General features: G+C 60.2%; 1 protein-coding gene across 5 annotated transcripts in view; it reads left to right on the top strand.

Moving 5' to 3' along the window:
- Positions 1-240: 240 nt before the first annotated feature.
- The window catches only part of pdp1 (pyruvate dehydrogenase phosphatase catalytic subunit 1), a 75554-nt gene continuing 53489 nt past the window's right edge, over positions 241-22305 (top strand). For 2 of the 5 annotated variants that reach the window (XM_085992666.1, XM_085992665.1), the window contains exon 1: positions 397-691. The gene's annotated coding sequence lies outside the window, so the exon portion shown is untranslated. Of the gene's footprint in view, positions 338-396; positions 692-22305 lie in introns of those variants that run through there. The other 3 variants (XM_085992662.1, XM_085992663.1, XM_085992661.1) reach the window with 3 other exon arrangements.

Below are 22305 nucleotides of genomic sequence, written 5' to 3'. Positions count from 1 at the left end.
AACTGTAATTAATTTTTTCAAAAATTTAAATTATTGTTTAAAATAGTTATTTTATGTAATTTATAGTTATTTTTAAAATGTGATTTAAAAAAAAATGTATTTGAAGTTTTGGTTAGGTTTTGGGACCGATTTCTATTCATAGATTTGACAGGTCTTCCCGTCAAATCTATGAATAGCGATTCCCTGCTACGATTGGCTCTCCTTGGCCCACGTGATCCCAGGGGATGCTTCGAACTAACTGCGCCTCTGGGATACACAAGCACTGCGCGCCGGCAGTTGGAGCAGGCCCAGGATCGGAATCCCCCACGGGCCCACAGCTCAACGGCCGGCGAGCTAGGTAAGTGCAGGTCGGGGGCTTGCACCCGCGGGAAGCCCCCGACCCGAATTTCTGGCATTAAAAATGTTGAGTGGTATTGAGCCTGCAGGTGGCATTATGTAACAGCTAACTGCTACATTATATACTTAAAGGTTTTTTCAGAAAATGTGTAAGACGGGTAGAGTTGCCAACCCCCCTGGATTGTCCAGGATTCTCCCGGGTGACACATAAATCTCCTGGACACTGCTGCGAGCAACCCAGGAGAAAAGTAGAGCTTCGCACCTGCCACTTGTGCCTGTGTACTTCCTTCCCCGCTACGGATCTAGTGGAGACACGAACCCAAACCCAGCCTGACTTGCTCCGGATCTGTGACTTGTGAGTGCAAATTTGAACGTGTTTGACTGCCTGAATTGTCGCCAGTTGAGTTGTCGGTAAAGACCGCACTGTCCAAGGGCAGGGGACCCAGAGCCGGGTGGGGCCTCGCTTGTACCGGGCGCTCGGCTGTGTTTATGCCAGTAAATTGATTGACCTTTAGCCAGTCACCTTAGAGCAGAGCCAAGAGGCACATACTGAGGCTCAGGTTTCACTGCAGTCTTGGCTGATAACTGGGTGAGTAAATCATTACAGATCACAGCCTGCACTTGAGGTCCCTCCTGAACTAGACGGATTTATTTATTCCACCAGCAAAATGATTTCTTTGGGTAATTTCCTATTGTGTTTTGGGAATGATTTCTGGTGATGTTCTTTGTTGAGTTATGTGACTGTTAGACGCTGGATTCTTGGTGCTTTCTATTTGAATGTCCGTTGATGTTTTATAACAAACCTTTCCAGTCACTCCTTTAGAACCGTATGAAAGTACCTTTATTTCATAAACCATAAACATAATCAGCTCTGAGCAGAATTTGCAAAGCAGATTGTTTCTAGCCCTACTTCTGCTCCTCCAGGCCCACAAGGAAATTATAAAAAATAATTAAAATTTACCTTCCTGGGTGTCTTCTGGCGCTGCTCCAAATTGCCGTCAGTTTTCTCTGGCGGGTCCAGAATTCAGCGCAACTCAAAGTTAAAATTGCACCTGGTTGCGCATGTGCAGTACCTAACAATGCGGCGGCTGCAGCCTGCACCGCTACGTTTTCCATGGCTCCGTGTGGAAAAGGTCAGGGAATCCATTCGGGGGGCGAAGAGGGGATCGAAGGAAGGGGGGGGGCGCAGAGGGGAGGGGAGGGGGGGCGCAGAGGGGAGGGGAGGGGGGCGCAGAGGGGAGGGGAGGGGGGCACAGAGGGGAGGGGAGGGGGGGCGCAGGGGGAGGGGAGGGGGGGCGCAGGGGGAGGGGAGGGGGGGCGCAGGGGGAGGGGGAGGGGAGGGGGGTGCAGGGGGAGGGGGAGGGGAGGGGGGGCGCAGGGGGGGCGCAGGGGGATGGGGGAGGGGGGGCGCAGAGAGGGGAGCGGCGCAGAGAGGGGGGGCGCAGAGAGGAGGGGGTGCAGAGAGGAGGGGGGAAGGGGGCGCAGAGAGGAGGGGGGAGGGGAGCGCAGAGAGATAGGGAGGGGAGCGCAGAGAGGAGGGAGGGAGAGGAGGGAGGGAGGGGAGCGCAGAGGGGAGGGAGGGGAGCACAGAGAGGAGGGAGGGGAGGGGAGAAGAGGGAGGGAGGGGAGAGGAGGGAGGGAGGGGAGCGCAGAGAGGAGGGAGGGGGAGCGCAGAGAGGATGGAGGGGGGGAGCGCAGAGAGGAGGGAGGGGGGAACGCAGAGAGGAGGGGGGAGCACAGAGAGGGGGGGAGCGCAGAGAGGAGGGAGGGAAGTGAGCGCAGAGAGGAGGGAGGGAGGGGACAGGAGGGAGGGAGGGAGGGGAGAGGAGGGAGGGAGGGAGGAGAGAGGAGGAAGGGAGGGGAGAGGAGGGAGGGGAGCGCAGAGACGAGGGAGGAGCGCAGAGAGGAGGGAGGGGAGCGCAGAGGAGGGAGGGAGGGGAGAGGAGGGAGGGCGGGGAGAAGAGGGAGGGAGGGGAGAGGAGGGAGAGAGGGGAGGGAGGGGAGAGGAGGGAGGGAGAGGAGGGAGGGAGGGGAGCGCAGAGGGGAGGGAGGGGAGAGGAGGGAGGGAGGGGGAGGGGAGAGGAGGGAGGGAGGGGAGCGCAGAGAGGAGGGAGGGAGGGGAGCGCAGAGAGGAGGGAGGGAGGGGAGCGCAGAGACGAGGGAGGGGGGAGCGCAGAGAGGAGGGAGGGGGGAGCGCAGAGAGGAGGGGGGGAGCACAGAGTGCAGGGAGGGAGGGGAGCGCAGAGAGGAGGGAGGGAGGGGAGCGCAGAGAGGAGGGAGGGGAGTGGAGGGAGGGAGGGGAGAGGAGGGAGGGAGGGGAGCGCAGAGGGGAGGGAGGGGAGCGCAGAGAGGAGCGCAGAGAGGAGGGAGGGGAGCGCAGAGAGGAGGGAGGGGAGCGCAGAGAAGGGAGGGGAGAGGAGGGAGGGAGGGAGGGGAGAGGAAGGAGGGAGGGAGGGGAGAGGAGGGATGGAGGGGAGAGGAGGGAGGGAGGGGAGCGCAGAGAGGAGGGAGGGGGGAGCACAGAGAGGAGGGAGGGGGAGCGGAGAGAGGAGGGAGGGGGGAGCACAGAGAGGAGGGAGGGAGGGGAGCGCAGAGAGGAGGGTGGGAGGGAGGGGAGAGGAGGGAGGGAGGGGAGCGCAGAGCGGAGGGACGGGAGCGCAGAGAGGAGGGAGGGGAGTGCAGAGGAGGGAGGGGAGAGGAGGGAGGGGAGAGGAGGGCGGGAGGGGAGAGGAGGGAGGGAGGGGAGAGCAGAGGGGAGGGAGGGGAGAGGAGGGAGGGAGGGGAGCGCAGAGAGGAGGGAGGCTGGGAGCGCAGAGAGGGGGGAGCGCAGAGGGGAGGGAGGGGGAGCGCAGAGAGGAGGGGGGGAGCGCAGAGAGGAGGGGGGAGTGCAGAGAGGGGGGTGCAGAGAGGAGGGGAGGGAGCGCAGCGGGGAGGGGAGGGGGCGCAGAGAGGAGGGGAGGGAGCGCAGCGGGGAGGGGAGGGAGCGCAGCGAGGAGGGGAGGGCAGAGAGGGGGATGCAGCGAGGAGGAGAGGGAGGTGCAGCGAGGAGGGGAGGGGGCGCAGCGAGGAGGGGAGGGGGCGCAGCGAGGAGGGGAGGGGGTGCAGAGAGGAGGGGAGGGGGCGCAGAGAGGGGGAGGGGGGCGCAGAGAGGGGGTGAGGGGGCGCAGAGAGGAGGGGAGGGGGCGCAGAGAGGAGGGGAGGGGGCGCAGAGAGGAGGGGGGAGCGCAGAGAGGAGGGGTAGCGCAGAGAGGAGCGGGACGCAGAGAGGATCGGAGGGGGAGGGGAGAGAGTGGGGATCGGACGGGCAAAGGGAGTTTGGAGAGGGAGGAGAAGGTCAGGAACTTGTTTGGGGGTGCACAGTGAGAACAGTGGGGAGGGGGAAGAATGTAATCCAGGTCTAAAGGAGTGGGGTGGTAGATGAGAGCAAGAATGTGATCCAGATAAATTACATTCTCCCACCCTTTGTTAGGCCTGGATCATGGTTTTCTACTCCCCTCCACTCCCTCCCCCTCTCCGTCCCCCTCTCCCTCCCCCTCCCCCCTCTCCCTCCCCCTCCCCCCTCCCCCTCCCCCCTCCTGTAGTGTATGTAACCTGTACCACCTTAAGAGGATACCTTAAGGTGATGGACTACTTTCTGTTGGCTCCTGTACATTGTAGTACCGGTGGTGACCACACCGGTATATAAACCCTGTGGAGCAAAGTGTATTTCAGTTCAGCCCTGACCCTCAGTTACTAAAGACCTGTTTAAGTATTCTGTAGTCTGTGTCCAGTTATTCAGCATAACTACATTTGAAAGCACAGACTCAACAGTGGCGACGAGTCTGATCGTACCTAGCGGCAGTTTTGCATCCAAGGAAGCTTCATCCTCAGAACGGGCGTCGAAAAGGGGCATCCGCCCTCAACATCCTGCTGAGCACTGCATCGCACGGGAGGCCATCGGGAACCCGGGTTGGTTTGCTGGCCACGAAGTCCACCATCAGCAACAGGCAGTGATCATCCCTTCTACGACAGCGGCGGGTAAGCCCGATCGAGCGGCACGGAGGGGAAGTCGGCCGAGTTGTCAGTGGGAGAAGGGGAGGGAAAATGAAGAAAAGGGCGGAGAACACGACCGCAGCCGGTGTCAGGGGCCGGACTGCAATCAGGGCAGAGACGCGCAGCAGCCAGAAAAGCGTTGATGTCCACAAGGACCGCGGGAGCGGCAGGGAACAAGAGCAGCAGCGTCGGGGGAAATAAAGGACCGCTGGGAGGCGAGAATGGCAACAGCACGGTAATCGCCATTTTTAGTCGGCGGGGGAAGAAGACAAGCGCGGGAAAAGCCGCCAAGCGCGGGAAGCCGCCATTTTGAAAAATAAAATAAAATAATAATCATCATCCGAAGGAAAGGAAACTCAACAAGGATGCCAAAAACGGGTAACATCACTGCTTTTGATAGCGATGTGGAAGATTGGGCCACTTATGTGGAACGCGTTGAAGTTTACTGTACAGCGAATGAGGTACCGGTGGATAAGAAAGCACTAACCCTATTAAACTCGATGGGTGCGAAGACGTACGGGTTATTAAGGCACCTTGTAACACCAGATAAACCGGTAGGAAAGAGTTTCGCGGATATTGTTACTATCCTGCAAGAGCATTTAAACCCCACGCCGCTGCTGATAGCGGAACGATTTAAATTTTACAAAAGAATTCAACTTAAAGAGGAAAGCAACGCTGAATTCTTAATCGAACAGCGCAAGTTATCAAAGTACTGTCAGTTCGGTACAGGACTAGCAGACGCTCTGAGAGATAAGTTTGTGTGTGGGCTACTAAGGGAAGGAACCCAGAAGCGACTGCTAGAGGAAAAGGATCTTACGCTGGACAAAGCTTTCAGCATTGCAGCATCGCACGAGGCAGCAGCACAAGGCACTGCAGAAATGCAGCAAAGGCCATTGGAATTCAGCACCAATGAAATGGCATTGGGCGCAGTAAAGTGCTATCGTTGCGGAAGGGCAACGCATGACCAGAACCAGTGCTGGTTCAAAGATAAAGAATGTAGGCAATGTGGCAAACTTGGTCACATAGCGAGAGTATGCCGGTCAGGAAAGAAGACCAGCAGCAAAAAGTCGCCGCAGGAGAAGTACAAAAAAGTACACAAGGTGACAGAGAACAGTTCGGATGAACAGAAGACGGATTCAGACTCCAGCAGTAAGGAACTGGGTTGTCTAAAAATACATAATGTGGGTAACACAGCCAGCAGACCACCAAACTATCTGGGTCATGCTTCGGATAGCAGGAGTCCAAGTGAAGATGGAATTGGACACTGGATCGGCATTGACGGTCATGAATAAGCAAGATTACAAAAGGTTATTCTCACACATTCCCCTGAGGGATACGGAGATTGTATTGAAAAAATACACGGGGCAAAGAGTATACCCCATCGGAAAGATAAAGGTAAAGGTGGTCTACAATGATAAAGAAAGTCAGGAAATGGACTTGTATGTGTTACCTGAGGGAGGTCCGCCACTACTGGGACGGGAATGGATCCGGAGAATAAATGTGGACTGGCATTCCTTACAAGCACTAACTGTAGATTCCTGTAAAATGGACGACGTCAAACCTAAACGACTGTCCAAAATACTGGACGATGCTAAGGAGGTGTTCCAACAGGGACTGGGAACACTGAAAGGAATTACGGCAAACATCAAGGTTGAAGAACATGCAAACCCAAAATTTTTCAAAGCCAGACTGGTACCTTATGCGATACGACCTGCTGTGGAAGCAGAGCTGGAAGGGCTAGAACGTTCAGGAGTACTGTCAAAGGTGGACTGGAGCGAATGGGCCACACCCATTGTTCCCGTCATGAAGCGTTCATTGAGCAACAAGCCGGGGGAACCTGGGAAGGTTCGCATCTGTGGCGATTTCAAGATCACTGTTAATCCGGTTCTTCACACGGTGCAATATCCGCTTCCGCGGATTGAGGATATCTTCGCTTCGCTGTCTGGCGGGAAACACTTCACCAAGATAGACCTGGCGCAGGCGTACCTACAGATGGAAGTTGATGAAGCGTCACGCCAGTATCTCACGATCAACACACATAAGGGCTTATATCGGTATAATAGACTGGTTTTTGGAGTGGCATCGGCTCCAGCGATTTGGCAAAGGGCCATGGAGCAGGTATTGCAGGGAATTCCAGGCACACAATGCTACCTGGACGACATTCTGATTACGGGAGATGATGATAAGGAACACCACGCGAATTTGGAGCAGGTGCTCACCAGATTGAAAGAATATGGACTCAGAGTTAATCGCCAGAAATGTGAGTTCTTTCAGAAGCGAATCTCATACTGCGGCCACGTCATTGACCAGGAGGGGCTTCATAAGTCACCTGACAAGATCGAAGCTGTTGTGAAAGCTCCCGCTCCGGAAAATGTATCCCAGTTGAGGTCGTTCCTTGGGTTGATTAACTATTACCACAAGTTTCTTCCAAATTTATCCACGGTGTTACACCCGCTGAACACTCTTTTGCAAATGGGAGTACCATGGAAGTGGAGCAAGGACTGTAAGCGGGCTTTTCAAAAAAGCAAGGCACTGATCACCTCTAAGGAAGTGTTGGCTCACTTTAACCCAACGCTGCCTATTCGCTTAGCTTGTGATGCTTCTCCATATGGTATCGGGGCAGTGCTCTCACATAAGTTGCCAAATGGCTTGGAAAGGCCAGTCGCGTTCGCATTCAGATCATTGACCTCCGCAGAGCGCAACTATGCTCAGATAGATAGGGAGGCTCTCAGCCTCGTGTGGGGAGTTAAGAAATTTAACCATTACCTGCAAGGCCAAAAGTTTACGCTGCTGACAGATCACCAGCCGTTGGTTTCCATTTTTAACCCTAAGAAGGGTGTTCCGGTTATGACGGCGCAGAGGCTTCAGAGATGGTCCCTTTTCCTAGGGGCACATCAATATGATATCGAATTTAAAGGTACAAAGCAACATGGTAATGCTGATGGGCTGTCGCGCCTGCCACTACCTACAGCGGAAGAGGCACCGGCAGTTGACCCTGTCGAGATATTTCACTCGACCATCATCGAATGCTTACCAGTCACCAATGCGAGTATTGAGAGAGAGACCCGAAACGACCCGACACTGTCTCGGGTCTACGATTTGACAGTGAAGGGATGGCCAGCACATGGCGAACCACTGTTACCTGCATTCTCAGCCAGACGAGAACAGCTGTCCGTCTGTCAAGGAACATTGATGTATGGAACAAGGGTGATTATTCCTCCTAAATTAAGGGAGAGAGTTCTGAAGGAACTGCATGAAGGTCATCTGGGGGGAGTCAAGATGAAAAGCCTTGCTAGGGCTTATGTGTGGTGGCCAGGTATCGACAAACAAATAGAGGATCTGACTAAAAGCTGCTCAGGGTGCCAAAAAGTTCAAAACGCACCTCCAATTGCACCGCTGCATCCGTGGGAATGGCCTTCAACCCCATGGCAACGTGTGCATATCGACTTTGCAGGTCCATTCATGGATTCCATGTTTTTGATAGCGGTAGACGCACATTCTAAATGGCCAGAAGTGATTAAGATGTCGACCACTACCTCTGAAAAGACGATCGCAGTTCTAAGAACCATATTTGCAAGGAATGGGTTGCCAGAACAAATATGTTCAGACAACGGACCACAGTATGTGTCAGAAGAATTCCAGAAATTCATGAAAAAGAATGGTTTGAAACACTATACATCTGCCCCATATCATCCGGCTACCAATGGGTTGGCCGAGAGATTTGTACAAACGTTCAAAAAGGCGATAAAGGCCATGAGCGAAGACCATATTCCACTACAACACAAGGTGGACAATTTCCTGATGGCATATCGAAACGCCACGCATGCAGTGACAAATCAAAGCCCTGCCATAATGTTCTATAACAGGAGGTTGCGGTCCCGGTTGGATTTGTTAAAACCCAATGTGCGTAGGGAAGTCGAAAACAAGCAATTCCAGCACGTAAATAACAAGGCCACTCGGAGTTTCGAAATAGGACAACCAGTGTTGGCCAGGGACTATAGGAATGATAAATGGCAATCCGGAACAATTCGTGCCCGACAAGGACCCTTGATGTACACGGTAGACGTTGGTGAGAACGTAATACGACGTCATGCTGACCAACTTGTGGAATCGAGAACAAGGGTCGACCCCATGTCTACGGCAGAGACACCAGTTGAAGAAGTTACTGAGCCTGTAGCATCTACCTCAGACTCGAACGTACATGATGATGTTCAATCCATAGGAGATCAAATGGATGAGTCACCCCAGCAACAAGAACCAGAGACCCCTGAAAGGCGTTATCCGGCCCGGATCAGGAGGCCTCCTCAGAGACTGAATCTTTGAACAGTTTTGTGTGAAAGTTGTATATATATATGTAATCAAATCAAATCAACTTTTATTGTCATTGTTAGTGCACAAGTGCAGTACAACGAAATGTATCCATGTTATGTTTAAATTGGGGTGTACACTGTTAAGCTAAAAGGGGAGGAATTGTAGTGTATGTAACCTGTACCACCTTAAGAGGATACCTTAAGGTGATGGACTGCTTTCTGTTGGCTCCTGTACATTGTAGTACCGGTGGTGACCACACCGGTATATAAACCCTGTGGAGCAAAGTGTATTTCAGTTCAGCCCTGACCCTCAGTTACTAAAGACCTGTTTAAGTATTCTGTAGTCTGTGTCCAGTTATTCAGCATAACTACATTTGAAAGCACAGACTCAACACCTCCCTCCCCCTCCCCCTCTCCCCTCCCTCCCCTCTCCCTCCCCCTCTCCCTCCCCTCTGCTTCCCCCCCTCCCTCCCCCCTCTCGCCCCCTCTCGCCCCCTCTCGCCCCCCTCTCTCCCCCCTCTCTCCCCTCTCTCCCCTTCTCGCCCCCCCCTCTCCCCCTCTCCCCCCCTCTCCCCCCTCCCTCCCTCCCCTCTCACTCCCACCCCCTCAATCCCTCCCTCCCCCTCTTCCTCCCTCCCTCCCTCCCTCTCCCCCTCTCTCCCCCTCTCTCCCCCTCTCTCCCTCTCTCTCCCTCCCTCCCCCCTCCATCCCCTCCCTCCCCCCCTCGCTCCCACACTCTGTCCCTCCCCTCCCTCCCTCCCTCCCCCTCTCTCCCTCCCTCCCCCTCTCTCCCTCCCTCCCTCTCTCTCCCCCTCTCTCTCTCTCCCCCTCTCTCTCTCTCCATCCCCTCTCTCTCCCTCCCCCCTCCCTCTCCCTCCCCCCTCTCTCTCCCTCCCCCCTCTCGCGCCCTACCCCTCTCGTGCCCTCACCCTCTCTCTCTCTCCCTCCCTCCCCCTCTCTCTCCCTCCCCCTCTCTCTCCCTCCCCCTCTCTCTCTCCCTCCCCCTCTCTCTCCCCCCTCTCTCTCTCTCCCCCCTTGCTCTCCATCCCCCCTCTCTCTCCCTCCCCCTCTCTCTCCCTCCCCCTCTCGCGCCCTCCACCTCGCGACCTCTCCCCCTCTCGCCCCCTCCCCCCTCTCCCCGTACCCCTCCCTCCCCCCATCCCCCTCTCCCCCTCCGCCCTCCCCCCTCCCCCTCTCTCCCCTCCCCCTCTCTCCCCCTCCCCCTCCCCCTCTCCCCTCCCCCTCTCTCCCCCTCCCCCCTCTCCCCTCCCCCTCTCTCCCCCTCCCCTTCCCCTCTTTCCCCCCCCTCTCCCCCTCTATCCCCCCTCCCCCTCTCCCCCTCCCCCTCTCTCCCCCTCCCTCTCTCCCTCCCCCTCTCCCTCCCCCTCCCCCTCCCCCTACCCCCCCACCCCCTCTCCCTCTCCCTCCCCCTCTCCCACTCCCTCCCCCCTCCCTCTCCCTCCCCCCTTCCCCCCGTCCTCCTCCTCTCCCCCCTCCTCCTCTCCCCCCTCATCTTCTGCCCTCTGCTCCTCTGCCCCCTCCTCCTCTGCCCCCTACCCCCTTCCCCCTCCCCCTCACCCCCTCCCCCTCACACCCCCCTCCACCCTCCCCCTCTCTCCCCCTCCCCTTCCCCTCTTTCCCCCCCCTCTCCCCCTCTATCCCCCTCCCCCTCTCCCCCTCCCCCTCTCTCCCCCTCCCTCTCTCCCTCCCCCTCTCCCTCCCCCTCTCCCTCCCCCTCCCCCCTCCCCCTACCCCCCCACCCCCTCTCCCTCTCCCTCCCCCTCTCCCACTCCCTCCCCCCTCCCTCTCCCTCCCCCCTTCCCTCTCCCTCTCCCTCCCCCTCTCCCACTCCCTCCCCCCTCCCTCTCCCTCCCCCCTTCCCCCCGTCCTCCTCCTCTCCCCCCTCCTCCTCTCCCCCCTCATCTTCTGCCCCCTCCTCCTCTGCCCCCTCCTCCTCTGCCCCCTACCCCCTTCCCCCTCCCCCTCACCCCCTCCCCCTCACACCCCCCTCCACCCCACCCCCCTCTCCCCCTCCCACCACACTCCCCTCCCACCCACACTCCCCTACACCCCACAACCCCCTCTCCGCTACCCCCACACCCCCCTCTCCCCTCCCCCCACACCACTCTCTCCCCTCCCCCCGACACCCCCTATCCCCTCTCCCTCCCACACCCCCTATCCCCTCCCCCCCACACCCCCTATCCCCTCCCCCCACACCCACACCCCTATCCCCTCCCCCCCACTGCTCCCACACACCCCTCTCCCCTCCCCCACGCCCCCTCTCCCCTCCCCCACAGCCCCCCTCCCCTCCCCCCACAGCCCCCTCGCCCTCCCCACCCCCCACAGCCCCCTCGCCCTCCCCACCCCACACAGCCCCCTCGCCCTCCCCACCCCCCACACCCCCCTCGCCCTCCACACCCCCCTCGCTCTCCACACCCCCTCGCCCTCCACCACACCCCTCGCCCTGCACCGCTCCCCCCGCCCTGCAACGCACCGCTCGCCCTGCACCGCACACCTCGCCCTCCTCCGCACCCCTCGCTCTCCACCGCACCCCTCGCCCTCCACCACCCCCCTCCCCTCCCCCCGCACCCCCCTCCTCTCTCCCCCTCTCCACATCCTCTACCACCCTCCCACACCCTCTACCCCTCTCCCACTCCCCCCATCTCCCACTCCCCCCCTCTCCCACCCCCCATCCCACTCTCCCACACCCCCTCTCTCCTCTCCCTCCCTCCTCTCCCTCTCCTCCCCTCCCTCTCCTCCCCCCTCTCCTCCCCCCTCTCCTCCCCCCTCTCCTCCTCCCTCACTCCTCTTCTCTCCCCTCCCTCCTCTCATCAACCCTCCCTACTCTCCTCCCCTCCCCCTCTCCTCCCTCCCCTCCCCCTCTCCTCCCTCCCCCTCTCCTCCCTCTCCTCCCCATCCCCTCCCTCCCCTCCCCCTCCCCTCCCTCCCCTCCCCCTCCTCCCTCCTCCTCTCCCCCTCCCTCCACTCCCTCCTCCCCTGCCCTCCACCCGCCCCTGCCCCTCCCTCCCCTCTTCTCCCCTCCCATCCTTCCTCTTCTCCCCTCCCATCCCTCCTCCTCTTCCCCTCCCATCTCTCCTCCTCTCCCCTCCTCTCCCCTCCCCCTCCCCCCCTCCCCTCCCTCCCCTCACCCCTCCCCTCCCTCCCTCTTCACCCCTCCCCCCTCCCTCCCTCTTCACCCCTCCCCCTCCCTCCCTCTTCACCCTCCCCTCCCTCTTCACCCCCTCCCCCTCCCTCCTCTCCCTCCCTTCACCCCTCCCCCTCCCCCCCTCCTCGCCCTCCCCTCCCCCCTCCTTTCCCCTCTCCCCTCCCCTCCCCCTCCTTTCACCCTCTCCCCTCCCTCTGCTGCTCCGCTCCTCCCATCCCTCCCCTCCTCCCTCCCCTCCTTCCCTCCTCTTCCCCTCCCCCTCTCCTTCGCCCCTCTCCTTCCCTTGCCTCTCCTTCCCCCCTCTCCTTCCTCCCTCTCCTTCCCCTCTCCTCCCCCTCTCCTCCCCCTCCTCCCTCCTCCCTCTCCCCCTCCTCCCTGCCCCCTCCTCCCTCCCCCCCTCCTCCCCTCCCCTCCTCCCCTCCCCTCTCCTCCCCCTCCCCTCTCCTCCCCCTCCCTAGCTGCCCTATCGTCCCCCTCCCTCCCACCCTCCCCTTCCTCCTCCCCTCCCTCCTCCCCTCCCCCTCCCCTCCCTCCTCCCCTCCCCTCCCCTCCCTCCTCACCTCCAACCCCCCCTCCCCTCCTCCCCCTCCCATCTTCTCTTCTCCCTCCCATTCCTCCTCCTCTCCCATTCCTCCTCCTCTTCCCCTCCCATCCCTCCTCTTCCCCTCCCATCCCTCCTCCTCTTCCCCTCCCATCCCTCCTCCTCCTCCGCTCCCCCCTCCCCCTTCACTCCCCCCTCCACTCCCCTCACTACCTCTCCCCTCCCCCTTCCCTCCCCCTCCCTCCCCCACCCCTCCCCCCTCCACCCACCCACCTCCCTCCACTCCCCCTCCCTCCTCTTCCCCTCCCTCCTCTACCCATCACTTCTCTCCCCCCTCCCTCGCTCTCACCCCTCCCTTCCCCCTCACTCCTCTCCCTCCCTCACCCCTTCCCCCCTCCCCCCTCTCCTCCCCCCTCCCCTCCCTCCTCTCCCTCCGCCTCCACTCCCTCCTCTCCCTCCCCTCCTCCCCTCCCTCCTCTCTCTCTCCCCTCCCCCTCCTTTCCCCTCCCACCTCCCCTCCCTCCTCTCCCCCCACCTCTCCCCCCTCCTCTCCCCCCCCTCCCCTACCTCCTCTCCCACTCCTCTCCCCCTCCTCTCCCCCTCCCCTCCCTCCCATTCCCCTCCCCTCCCCTCCGCTTCCCCTCCCCTTCCCCTTCCCTCCTCTTCCCTTCCTCTCCCCTCCCTCCCCTCCCCCCTCCCCTCCCCTCCCTCCTTTCCCCCCTCCCCCCCACGTCTCCCCTCTCACCTCCCTCCTCTCCCCCTCCCCTTCCTCATCTCCTCCTCCCCTCTCTCGTCCCCTCCTTTCTCTCCCCCTCCCCCCTCCCTCCTCCCCCTCCCCTCCTCCCCCTCCCCTCCTCCCTCTCCCCCCTCCTCTCCCCCCTCGTCTCTCCCCTCCCCCTCCCGCCTACCCCTTCCCCCCTCTCCCCCTCCCCTCCACCGGCCTCTACCCACTCCCCTCCCTCCTCTCGCCCCCTCCCCTCCCCCCTCCCCTTCCTCCTCTCCTCCCTCCTCTCCCCCCCCTCCCCTCACTCCTCTCCCCCCTCCCCTCCCTCCTCTCCCCCTCCCGCCCTCCTCTCACCCCCTCCCATCCCTCCTCTACCCCCTCCCCTCCCTCCTCTCCCCCTCCCTCCCTCCTCTACCCTCCCCTCCCCCCTCTACCCTCCCCTCCCCTCCCTCCCCTCCCCTCCCGTCCGTCCTCTCCCTATCCCCTCTCCTCCCCCTCCCCTCCCCTCCCCTCTCCCTCCCCCCTCTCCTTCTCCCCTCCCTCCCCTCCCCTCCCTCCTCTCCCCTCCCCTCCCTCCTCTCCCCCTCCCCTCCCCTCCTCTCCCCATCCCCTCCCTCCTCTTCCCTCCCTCCTCTTCCCCTCCCCTCACTCCTCTTCCCCTCCGCTCCCCTCCCTCCTCTTCCCCTCCCATCCCTCCTCTTCCCCTCCCATCCCTCCTCTTCCCCTCCCCTCCCTCCTCTTCCCCTCCCCTCCCTCCTCTTCCCCTCCCCTCCTCCTCTTCCCCTTTCCCTCCCTCCTCTTCCCCTTTCCCTCCTTCCTCTTCCCCATCCCTCCCTCCTCCCCCCCCTCCCCTCCCCTCCCTCCTCTCACCCCTCCTCTCCCCCTCCTCACCCCCCTTCCCTCCCCCTTCGCCTCCCCCCTCCCTCCCCTCCCCCCTCCTCTCCCTCCCTCCTCCTCTCCCCCCTCCCCTCCCTCCCCTCCCTCCTCCCTACCCTCCCCTCCCCTCCCTCCTCCCTACCCTCCCCTCCCCTCCCTCCTCTCCCCCTCCCCTCCCTCCTCTACCCTCCCCTCCCCTCCCTCCTCTCCCACTCCCCCTCCCCCTCCCTCCTCCCCTCCCCCTCCCTCCTCACCACCCCCCCTCCTCCCCCCTCCTCCCCTCCTCTCCCCTCCCATCTTCCTCTTCTCCCCTCCCATTCCTCCTCCTCTTCCCATTCCTCCTCCTCTTCCCCTCCCATCCCTCCTCCTCTCCCCATCCCTCCTCCTCTTCCCCTCCCATCCCTCCTCCTCCTCCCCTCCCCCTCCCCTTCCCTCCCCTGCCCCTCCCCCTCCCCTCTCCCTCCTCTCCCCCTCCCTCCTCTTCCCCTCACTCCTCTCCCCCTCCCTCTTCTCCCCCTCCCTCCCTCCCCTTCCCCCCTCACTCCTCTCCCTCCCTTCACCCCTTCCCCCCTCCCTCCTCTCCTCCCCCTCCACTCCCTCCTCTCCCTCTGCCTCCCCTCCCTCCTCTCCCTCCCCTCCTCCCCTCCCTCCTCCTCCTCTCTCTCCTCCTCCCCCTCCTTTCCCCCTCCCACCTCCCCTCCCTCTTCTCCCCCCACCTCTCCCCCCTCCTCTCCCTCCTCCCCTACCTCCTCTCCCACTCCTCTCCCCCCTCCTCTCCCCCTCCCCTCCCTCCCATTCCCCTCCCCTCCCCTTCCCCTCCCCTCCCCTTCTCTTCCCTCCCCTCCCACCCCTCCCCCTCCCCTCCCCCCTCCCCTCCCCTCCTCTCCCCCCTCCTTTCCCCCCTCCCCTCCCTCGTCTCCCCCTCCCCTCCCTCCTCTCCCCCTTCCCCTCCCTCCTCTCACCCTCCCCTCCCTCATCTCCCCCTCCCCTCCCTCATCCCCTCCTTTCTCTCCCCCCTCCCCTCCTTTCCCTCCCCCTCCCCTCCTCCCTCCTCCCCCTCCCCTCCTCCCCCTCCCCTCCTCCCTCTCCCCCCTCCTCTCCCCTCTCGTCTCTCCCCTCCCCCTCCCCCTACCCCTTCCCCCCTCTCCCCCTCCCCTCCCCCAGCCTCTCCCCCCTCCTCTCCCCCTCCCCTCCCTCCTCCCCTCTCCCCCTCCCCTCTCCCCCCTCCCCTCCCCTCCCTCCTCTCCTCACTCCTCTCCCCCCTCCCCTCCCTCCTCTCCCCCTCCCTGCCCTCCTCTCCCCCTCCCCTCCCTCCTCTCCCCCCTCCACTCCCTCCTCCTCCCCTCCCCGCCCTCCTCTCCCCCCTCCCCTCCCTCCTCTACCCTCCCCTCCCCCTCTACCCTCCCCTCCCTCCCCACCCCCTCCCGTCCCTCCTCTCCCTATCCCCTCCCCTCCCCCTGTCCCTCCCCCCTCTCCTCCTCCCCTCTATCCTCTCCCCCTCCCCTCCCTCCTCTCCCCCTCCCCTCCCTCCTCTCCCCGTCCCCTCCCTCCTCTCCCTCTCCTCTCCTTCCTCTCCCCCTCCCCTCCCTCGTCTTCCCTCCCTCCTCTTCCCCTCCCATCCCTCCTCTTCCCCTCCCATCCCTCCTCTTCCCCTCCACTCCCTCCTCTTCCTCTCCCCTTCCTCCTCTTCCGCTCCCCTTTCTCCTCTTCCCCTCCCCTCCCTCCTCTTCCCCTCCCCTCCCCTTCCCCTCCCCTCCTCCTCTTCCCCTTTCCCTCCCTCCTCTTCCCCTTTCCCTCCTTCCTCTTCCCCATCCCTCCCTCCTCCCCCCCTCCCCTCCCCCCTCCCCTCCCTCCTCTCACCCCTCCTCTCCCCCTCCTCACCCCCCTCCCCTCCCCCTTCGCCTCCCCCTCCCCTCCCCTCCCCCCTCCTCTCCCCTCCCTCCTCTCCCCTCCCTCCTCCTCTCCCCCCTCCCCTCCCTCCCCTCCCTCCTCCCTACCCTCCCCTCCCCTCCCTCCTCCCTACCCTCCCTCCCCTCCCTCCTCTCCCCCCTCCCCTCCCTCCTCTACCCTCCCCTCCCCTCCCTCCTCTCCCACTCCCCTCCCCCTCCCCTCCCTCCTCCCCTCCCCCTCCCCTCCCTCCTCACCTCCCCCCTCCTCCCCCCTCCTCCCCTCCTCTCCCCTCCCATTCTTCCTCTTCTCCCCTCCCATTCCTCCTCCTCTTCCCATTCCTCCTCCTCTTACCCTCCCATCCCTCCTCCTCTCCCCATCCCTCCTCCTCTTCCCCTCCCATCCCTCCTCCTCCTCCCCTCCCCCTCCCCTTCCCTCCCCTGCCCCTCCCCCTCCCCTCTCCCTCCTCTCCCCCTCCCTCCTCTTCCCCTCACTCGTCTCCCCCTCCCTCTTCTCCCCCTCCCTCCCTCCCCTTCCCCCTCACTCCTCTCCCTCCCTTCACCCCTTCCCCCCTCCCTCCTCTCCTCCCCCTCCACTCCCTCCTCTCCCTCTGCCTCCCCTCCCTCCTCTCCCTCCCCTCCTCCCCCTCCCTCCTCTCTCTCTCCCCTCCCCCCTCCTTTCCTCCTCCCACCTCCCCTCCCTCTTCTCCCCCCACCTCTCCCCCCTCCTCTCCCTCCTCCCCTACCTCCTCTCCCACTCCTCTCCCCCCTCCTCTCCCCCTCCCCTCCCTCCCATTCCCCTCCCCTCGCCTTCCCCTCCCCTCCCCTTCTCTTCCCCTCCCCTCCCACCCCTCCCCCTCCCCTCCCCCCTCCCCTCCCCTCCTCTCCCCCCTCCTTTCCCCCCTCCCCTCCCTCCTCTCCCCCTTCCCCTCCCTCCTCTCACCCTCCCCTCCCTCATCTCCCCTCCCCTCCCTCGTCCCCTCCTTTCTCTCCCCCCTCCCCTCCTCCCCTCCTTTCTCTCCCCCTCCCCTCCTCCCTCCTCCCCCTCCCCTCCTCCCCCTCCCCTCCTCCCTCTCCCCCCTCCTCTCCCCTCTCGTCTCTCCCCTCCCCCTCCCCCTACCCCTTCCCCCCTCTCCCCCTCCCCTCCCCCAGCCTCTCCCCCCTCCTCTGCCCCTCCCCTCTCCCCCCTCCCCTCTCCCCCTCCCCTCCCCTCCCTCCTCTCCTCACTCCTCTCCCCCCTCCCCTCCCTCCTCTCCCCCTCCCCTCCCTCCTCTCCCCCCTCCACTCCCTCCTCTTCCCCTCCCCGCCCTCCTCTCCCCCCTCCCCTCCCTCCTCTACCCTCCCCTCCCCCTCTACCCTCCCCTCCCTCCCCACCCCCTCCCGTCCCTCCTCTCCCTATCCCCTCCCCTCCCCCTGTCCCTCCCCCCTCTCCTCCTCCCCTCTATCCTCTCCCCCTCCCCTCCCTCCTCTACCCCTCCCCTCCCTCCTCTCCCCGTCCCCTCCCTCCTCTCCCCTCCTCTCCTTCCTCTCCCCCTCCCCTCCCTCGTCTTCCCTCCCTCCTCTTCCCCTCCCATCCCTCCTCTTCCCCTCCCATCCCTCCTCTTCCCCTCCACTCCCTCCTCTTCCTCTCCCCTTCCTCCTCTTCCGCTCCCCTTTCTCCTCTTCCCCTCCCCTCCCTCCTCTTCCCCTCCCCTCCCCTTCCCCTCCCCTCCTCCTCTTCCCCTTTCCCTCCCTCCTCTTCCCCTTTCCCTCCTTCCTCTTCCCCATCCCTCCCTCCTCCCCCCCTCCCCTCCCTCCCCTCCCTCCTCTCCCCCTCCCCTCCGTTCCCCCTCTCTCCCCCCTCCCCTCCCCCCTCCCCTCCCTCCTCTCCCCCCTCCTCTCCCCCTCCTCACCCCCCTCCCCTCCCCCTTCGCCTCCCCCCTCCCCTCCCCTCCCCCCTCCTCTCACCCTCCCCTCCGTCCTCCTCTCCCCCCTCCCCTCCCTCCTCCCTACCCTCCCCTCCCCTCCCTCCTCCCTACGCTCCCCTCCCTCCTCTCCCCTCCCTACTCTACCCTCCCCTCCCCTCCCTCCTCTCCCACTCCCCTCCGTCTCCCCTCCCTCCTCTCCCCTCCCCTCCCCCCTCCCCTCCCCCCTCCTCTCCCCCCTCCCCCACTACCCTCCCTCCCCTCCCCACTCCCCCCCCTCACTCCTCAGCCCCCTCCCGTCCCTCCTCACCCCCCTCCTCTCCCCCTCCCCTCCCTCCTCTCCCCCCTCATAAGAACATAAGAACATAAGAAATAGGTGCAGGAGTAGGCCAATCGGCCCCTCGAGCCTGCTCCGCCATTCAATAAGATCATGGCTGATCTGATCCTTACCGCCAATCTACTATCACAGAACCATCTCCTGAATCTAACAGAATTAGACACACGAAATAGGAGCAGGATCAGGCTACACGGCCCCTGGGCCTGCTCCGCTACCCACAGGGCCATGACCGATCCGAACCTAGACTCATGTCCAAATTCCTGCCCGTTCCCCGTAACCCTTAATTCCCTTTACTTCTAGGAAACTGCCTATTTCTGTTTTAAATTTATGTAATGATGTAGCTTCTACAGCTTTTTGGGGCAGCATATTCCATGGACCTACCACCCTCTGAGTGAAGTAGTTCCTCCTCATCTCAGTTTTGAAAGAGCAGCCCCTTATTCTAAGACTATGCCCCCTAGTTCTAGTTTCACCCATCATCGGGAACATCCTCCCCGCATCCACCCGATCCAACCCCTTCACAATCTTATATGTTTCAATAAGATCGCCTCTCATTCTTCTGAACTCCAATGAGTAGAGTCCCAATTTACTCAACCTCTCCTCATATGTCCATCCCCTCATCCCCGGGATTAACCGAGTGAACCTTCTTTGTACTGACTCGAGAGCAAGTATGTCTTTTCTTAAGTATGGACACCAAAACTGTTGAGTCTGTGCTTTCAAATGTAGTTATGCTGAATAACTGGACACAGACTACCGAAATACTTAAACAGGTCTTTAGTAACTGAGGGTCAGGGCTGAACTGGAATACACTTTGCTCCACAGGGTTTATATACCGGTGTGGTCACCACCGGTACTACAATGTACAGGAGCCATCAAAAAGTAGTCCATCACCTTAAGGTATCCTCTTAAGGTGGTACAGGTTACATACACTACAAAAACTGTATGCAATATTCCAGGTGCGGTCTCACCAATACCTTGTACAACTGAAGCAATACCTCCCTATTTTTATATTCTATCCCCCTAGCAATGAAAGCCAACATTCCATTGGCCTTCTTAATCACTTGCTGCACCTGTATATTAAACTTTTGAGTTTCGTGCACCAGGACCCCCAGATCCCTTTGTACTTCAGTACTTTCCAGTTTCTTGCCATTAAGATAATAACTTGCTCTACGATTTTTCCTGCCAAAGTGCATAACCTCACACTTTCCAGTATTGTATTCCATCTGCCAAATCTCTGCCCACTTACTTAGCCTGTCGATGTCCCCTTGCAGGTTTTTTATGTCCTCCTCACTCACTACTTTCCCTCCCATCTTAGTATCATCTGCAAACTTTGATATGTTACACTCGGTCCCCTCCTCCAAATCGTTAATATAGATTGTAAAGAGTTGGGGACCCAGCACTGACCCCTGCGGAACACCACTAGTTACTGATTGCCAGTCTGAGAATGAACCATTTATCCCCACTCTCTGCCTTCTGTTAGATAGCCAATCCTCTATCCATGCCAGAATATTACCCCCAATCCCGTGATTTTTTATCTTAAGCAATAATCTTTTGTGTGGCACCTTGTCAAATGCCTTTTGGAAGTCTAAATACACTACGTCCACTGGTTCCCCTTTATCCACCCTATATGTTACTTCCTCAAAGAACTCCAGCAAATTTGTCAAACATGACTTCCCCTTCATAAAACCATGCTGACCTTGTCCTATTAAATTATGATTATCCAAATGTCCTGTTACTGTCTCCTTAATAATGGACTCCAAAATTTTACCTACCACAGATGTTAGGCTAACCGGTCTATAGTTTCCAGCCTTCTGTCTACTGCCCTTTTTAAATAAGGGTGTTACAATAGCAGTTTTCCAGTCTGCCGGGACCTTTGCCGAGTCCAGGGAGTTTTGGAAAATTATTACCAATGCATCCACAATCCCTACCGCCACTTCCCTCAAGACCCTAGGATGCAAGCCATCCGGTCCACGTGATTTATCCGCCTTGAGTCCCATTATTTTACCGAGTACCACTTCTTAGTGATTTTGATCGTGTTTAGCTCCTCCCCCCCTTTAGCCCCCTGTTTGCCCAGTGTTGGGATATTTTTAGTGTCCTCTACTGTAAAGACTGATACAAAATATTCATTCAGTGTTTTTGCCATCTCCATATTTCCCACCATTAATTTCCCGGTCTCATCCTCTAAGGGACCAACATTTACTTTAGCCACCCTTTTTCTTTTTATATAACTATAAAAACTCTTACTATCTGTTTTTATATTTTTTGCTAATTTACTTTCATAATCTATCTTCCCTTTCTTAATTAATCTTTTTGTTATTTTTTGCTGTCTTTTAAAGTTTTCCCAATCCTCTAGCCTCCCATTAGATTTGGCTACCTTATATGCCCTTGTTTTTTAGTCCAATACTATCCTTAATTTCTTTACTTAGCCACGGATGTCTTTCCTTTTACACCCTTTTCTTCTCAGTGGAATATATATTTTTTGGAAGTTGTAAAATGACTCCTTAAATGTACACCACTGATCATGTATCGTCTTACCCTTTAATCTATTTTCCCAATCCACTCTACTCAATTCCGCTCTCATACCTTCATAGTCTCCTTTATTCAAGCTTTGCACGCTTGTTTGAGATCCAACCTTCTCACCCTCTAATTGAATATGGAATTCAACCATGTTATGGTCACTCATGTCCATTCATTTACTGGGACATTTTTAATTAATCCTGTCTCGTTACACAGGACCAGATCTAAGGTTGCTTGCCCCCTGGTCGGTTCAGTTACATACTGCTCAAGAAACCCATCCCTAATACACTCAATGAACTCATCCTCAAGGCAGCCCTGCCCAATTTGATTTGTCCAATTAACATGATAGTTAAAATCCCCCATAATTATAGATGTTCCCTTATTACAAGCCTCAACTATTTCCTGATTGATACTACGTCCAACAGAGTTGCAACTGTTCAGTGGCCTATAGACTACGCCCACTAATGTTTTTTTCCCCTTATTATTCCTTATCTCCCCCAAACTGTTTCATTATCCTGATCTTTTGACCCAATATCATTTCTCTGTATTACAGTGATTCCTTCCTTTATTAACATAGCGACCCCACCTCCCCTTCCTTCCTACCTGTCCTTCCTGATCATTAAATAACTTGGTATGTTTAATTCCCAGGCATTGTCATCCTCCCCTCCATCCTCTCCCCCCTCCCATCCCTCCTCTCCCCCCTTCCCTCCCTCCTCTCCCCCCTCCCCTCCCTCCTCTCCCCCCTCCCCTCCCTCCTCTCCCCCCTCCCCTCCCTCCTCTCCCCTCCCTCCTCTCCCTCCTCTCCCCCCTCCCCTCCCTCCTCTCCCCCTCCTCTACCCTCCCCTCCCATCCCTCCTCTTCCCCCTTCCCTCCCCATCCCTTCTCTCCCCCTCTCCCCTTTTCTCCCTCTCTCACTCCCCCTCCCCTCCCTCCTCTTCCCATCCCCTCCCTCCTCTCCCACTCCTCTCCGCTCCCCCCTCCCTCCCTCCTTTCCCACTCCTCTCCCCTCCCCCCTCCCCCCTCCCCCCTCCTCTCCTCCCTCCCCTCCCTCCCCTCCTCTCCCCTCCCCTCCCTCCTCTCCCCCTCCACTCCCTCCTCTCCACCCTCCACTCCCTCCTCTTTCCCTCCTCCCCCTCCCCTCCGTCCCCTCCCCCTCTCCCTCTCCTCCCTCCTCTCCCCCTCCCCCACCCTCCCTCCTCTCCCCCTCCCCCTCCCCTCCCTCCTCTTCCCCTCCCCTCCCTCCTCTCCCTCCTCTCCCCCCTCCACTCCCTCCTCTTTCCCTCCTCCCCCTCCCCTCCCTCCTCTCCCCCCTCTCCCCCTCCACTCCCTCCTCTTTCCCTCCTCCCCCTCCCCTCCCTCCTCTCCCCATCTCCCTCCCCTCCCTCCTCTCCCCCTCCCCTCCATCCTCTCCCCCCCCTCCTCTCCCCCCTCCCCTCCCTCCTCTCCCCTCCCCCTCCCTCCCCTCCCTCCTCTCCCCCCTCCCTCCCCCTCCCTCCTCTCTCCCCCTCACCTCCCCTCCCTCCTCTTCCCCTCCCCTCCCTCCCCTCCCTCTTCTCCCCCCTCCCTCCCTCCCCCTTCCCCCTCACTCCTCTCCCTCCCTTCACCCCTTCCCCCCCTCCCTCCTCTCCTCCCCCTCCACTCCCTCCTCTCCCTCTGCCTCCCCTCCCTCCTCTCCCTCC

Source organism: Somniosus microcephalus, chromosome 7, assembly GCF_052327205.1.
Source record: "Somniosus microcephalus isolate GS21.2 chromosome 7, FLI_Smic_1.0, whole genome shotgun sequence".
NCBI classification, from domain to species: Eukaryota; Metazoa; Chordata; class Chondrichthyes; order Squaliformes; family Somniosidae; genus Somniosus; species Somniosus microcephalus.
The sequence above is the reverse complement of the archived record's forward strand: the minus strand, read 5'-3'. Positions and strand labels throughout refer to the sequence as shown.